Genomic DNA, 4119 nt, shown 5'->3' with positions numbered 1-4119 from the left:
GAATTCCTAACCTTAGGTGATCCGCCCGCCTCAGCCTCCCAGAGTGCTGGGATTACAGTTGTGAGCCATCATGCCTGGCCTGAACTTTTATGCTCTGCTTCTCGTATAAAACTGATGGCCTTTAACAGCACCCAGGTCACTTCTTGAATGCTTTTCTGCTTTGAAATTTCTTCCACCAAATACCCTAAATCATCTCTCTCAAGTTCAAAGTTCCACAAATCTCTAGGGCAGGGACAAAATACCGCCAGTCTCTTTGGTAACACGTAACAAGAGCCACCTTTGCTCTGGTTCCCAACAAGTTCCTCATCTTCATCTGAGACGACCTCAACCTGGACTTTATTGTCCACATCACTATCAGCATTTTGGGCAAGGCCGCACAACAAGTCTCTAGGAAGTTCCAAACTTTCCCACATTTTCCTGTCTTCTTCTGAGCCCTCCAAACTCTTCCAACCTCTGCCTGTTACCCAGTTCCAAAGCTGCTTCCACACTTTCAGGTATCTTTTCAGCAGCGCCCTACTCTGATATCAGTTTACTCTATTATTCTGTTTTCATGCTGCTTGTAAAGATATACCCAAGACTGGTTAATTTATACAAGAAGAAAACAGTTTAATGGACTTATAGTTCCACATGGCTGGGGAGGCCTCATAATCATGGTGGAAGGCAAGGCGGAGCAAGTCACATCTTAGGTGGATGGCAGCAGGCAAAGAGAAAGCTCATGCAGGAAACTCCCATTTTCAAAAACCATCAGATCTTGTGAGACTCTTTCACTAACACTATAATCCAATCACCTCCCAAAGAGTTCCTTCCATGACACACGGAAATTGTGGGAGTTACAGTTCAAGATAAGATTTTGGTGGGGACAAAACCAAACCATGTCAGGCAGGATATGTTAACTGAACATATACTCATGCTTTTGTACTTTCTTTTATTCAGTTTTTTGTTGTTGATAAAGTTTCCCTTATAGAAATATTCATCGTCCTTTGCCATTGCCAGGGGAAGAGGAGTAAAGAAAATTTTGGTTCATGTCTAAATCTGGAGAGGGGAGCCAGTTAGCAAAATAATTTAGTTGGGACTTGGCTTATAAATGGTGTTGAGGCAGGACCCGAAGCCTAAATTCCAGGAGAGTGAGTGAGTGCCGTGCTTTCATGGGCCTCTTCTTTATGAAGCAAAGTGTATAAAGGTTGCCATAAAGGACAAACAAGCAAAATACTTTATACATTACAGTAGTTGGAATAAAAATTGGGATGATTGGGTTCTGGAGAGCAGAGTACTCAAATATGTGGACACCAATTTGCAGAAACAGCGAGAACTTCAAAAAGGCAATTAGAAGCAGTATGTAGAGGGGAAGATGAGAGGGGCTGCCCCAGGAAAGAAGACATCTGGTCTGCAATAGAAAAAGTGAAAACAAAAAAGAACAAGCAGGAAACACCTGGAAATGGAGATGGTGGCAGTACCCGCGAGACCCCTCAGCCTCCTTGGAAGAGAAGGGCCTGGGTAGATCCTACTGTTGAAAATAAGGAAATATTCATGAACAGAGTTGAAGCTAAAACTGTGGCTTGCTGATGACTGGGACTTAATTACCAGGCAAAAACAGCTCTTTTATATTCCTGCCAAGATGAATGTAGATTCCTTTCTTGAGGATTATGTAAATTATCTGTGGAAACACAGATAATAAGGAGTATGTGGTTAATGAAGTTGTGGCAGGGATAAAAGAATACTTCAATGTAATTTTGGGCACCCTACTCTACAAAGTTGAGAGACCACAGTATGCCAAAATTCTTGCAGATCACCTTGAGGTACCCATTTCCTGGGTGTATTGAGTACCACATCTACAGAGATTATTTGTATGGATTGGAGCAATGTTGGCCTATACACCTCTAGATGAGAAGAGCCTTGCTTTATTATTGAATTATCTTCATGATTTTCTAAAGTACCTGGCAAAGAATTCCGCAACTTTGTTTAGTGCCAGCGATTATGAAGTGGCTCCTCCTAAGTACTACCGGAAAACTGAGAGGTGCTCTCACTTATATTTGGATCTCCATAAACACATTTTTGTTCTTAGTCTATGTTTTGAAGATGTTGGTGTATAACAATTGATGTTTGTTTTCTGTTTGATTTTAAGCAGAGAAAATAAAAGAGTTAATAGCTCCTTTTTTCTTTTACTTTTTTTTTTCATTTCAAAGTTGCTGTCAGTGTAATCAGTGATGGACAACAGAGGGACTGCTGTAGAGTGTTTTATTGTCCAGTTGACAAAGCTGCTTTTGAATGCTGGTGGTTCTATTCCTTTGACACTATGTACTTTCATAGTACGTTTTAATGCTATATGACAAAAAGCTCTAATTCTAGTGCCAAAGTTTCAATTCAGTGTATGTAACTGAACACACTTATCTGTTTGTGCTTCTTTTTTTTTTTCTTTTAAACGATGCTTAAAGTAGAGAGCCCATACTTTGCAAGTCATCCATGTTGCTACTTAGGCTTTTATCTTTGCTCAAATTGTTAAAGAATGGTGGCTTGTTTCATGGTTTTTGTATTTGCGTCTAATGGACATTTTAACATGATAGATACAATGCAAGGCTGGGTGCGGTGGCTCATGCCTATAATCCTAGCACTTTGGGAGGCCGAGGCGGGTGGATCATGAGGTCAAGAGATCGAGACCATCCTGGTCAACATGGTGAAACCCCGTCTCTACTAAAAATATAAAAATTAGCTGGGCATGGTGGTGCATGCCTGTAGTCCAAACTACTCAGGAAGCTGAGGCAGGAGAATTGCTTGAACCCAGGAGGTGGAGGTTGCAGTGAGCCGAGATCACGCCATGCACTCCAGCCTGGGTAACGAGCAAAACTCCGTCTCAAAACAAAACAAAACAAAACAAAAAAAACCCAATGCATTGTGTAGCTAGTTTTCCGGAAAAGTCAAGCTTTTAGTAATTGTTTTTCAGATCTTCAATAAATTTTCCTTTAAATTAAAAAAAAAAGAAAAGAGTTGCCTAAGACAGAGATGAGAATTTCAGCGGGTGAGGGAAGTCTGGCCAGAGACGTCTTGAGCATTTCTTCCTGATCTAGAGTTGTCTAGGCACAAACTCATCTTTGTGTATTGCTTTGAGAATTTGTGTTTGATGTGGCTTAGAGTTGTGAAAATGCTTCCAATTGCACAGCTGGTGGGTGAGGTAGGATCAAGAGGAGGGGGAACGGGCACTTATATTTGGTTTGCCAGTCTGTATGTTCCAGGAATCCCCAAAGAGAGCTTTGTATAAAGTTTCATATAGTAATCAGTTATCAGATACACTTGCATTCAGTGAGTTTGTCTACCTTAAGTGAACTAAGTTGACATCCCTTAGCATCACCCATGAATTCTGTCTAAAAAGATACGTTTTCAAATCTTGGACAATTGTACTTGATGTGAACTCCTGATGCACTGGTCAATTGAAACTATCTGCATGTAAAACAGCTTTGTTGTTCCTTGCTCTATAATGGATCATATTAATACATAGTCCTGCTCAAGACCACAACTCTTTAGGACCAGCCTAGTGTAATTCCTCTTGAACAGCTCTGGAGAGAAATGGGCTATGAATCATGCACAAAAGCCCAAGTGAAGTGAACATGAACATCTTCATTCTCGGGTAGCTTCAAGTTTCCAGTCAGTCAATCTTTTCTCGGCTCAAGGCTCATTTATACTGGAGGCTGTGCTGGGTAGAGAAAAGCATTGATGATGAGCTTATTGTAACAATTTGGTTGACCTGGGAGGTAGACTGGCCAGTGATAAATTAGGATGACCTTTAGATTCTTACAGGCAATTGATAATGATGTTTACATCCCAGAAAAGGCCTAAAAGGTTATCCTCCAGACCTTCTTAAAAAGTGATGACTGAATTAGCAGAAATCTCTAAAAGATTTCTGAGCAGCTACAATAGTCGGGTGATCAAATAACACACCAATCTCAAACATAATAAAAGCTTCTCTGCCCTTTGAAGCCGAATTTGGAGTGCTCTGGTAAAACAACTTTCTCAATGCTCTCTATCATATCTTGTTTGCTTTTTAACATCTCTTTATTTTATGTCTTTCTTTTCTCAATTCTCAGATTGCCAAAGAGACATCTGAGATATAGACTTTTTTTTTTTTTT

The 4119-nt window shown here is 40.3% G+C and overlaps 1 pseudogene; it reads left to right on the top strand.

Moving 5' to 3' along the window:
* The first annotated feature begins 1084 nt into the window (after positions 1-1084).
* Positions 1085-2090, top strand: LOC108311762 (annotated as a pseudogene).
* Positions 2091-4119: the final 2029 nt, after the last annotated feature.

This window comes from Cebus imitator, unplaced genomic scaffold (genome assembly GCF_001604975.1).
Source record: "Cebus imitator isolate Cc_AM_T3 unplaced genomic scaffold, Cebus_imitator-1.0 Scaffold7, whole genome shotgun sequence".
NCBI classification, from domain to species: domain Eukaryota; kingdom Metazoa; phylum Chordata; class Mammalia; order Primates; family Cebidae; genus Cebus; species Cebus imitator.
This window is presented reverse-complemented; position numbering and strand designations above follow the sequence as displayed.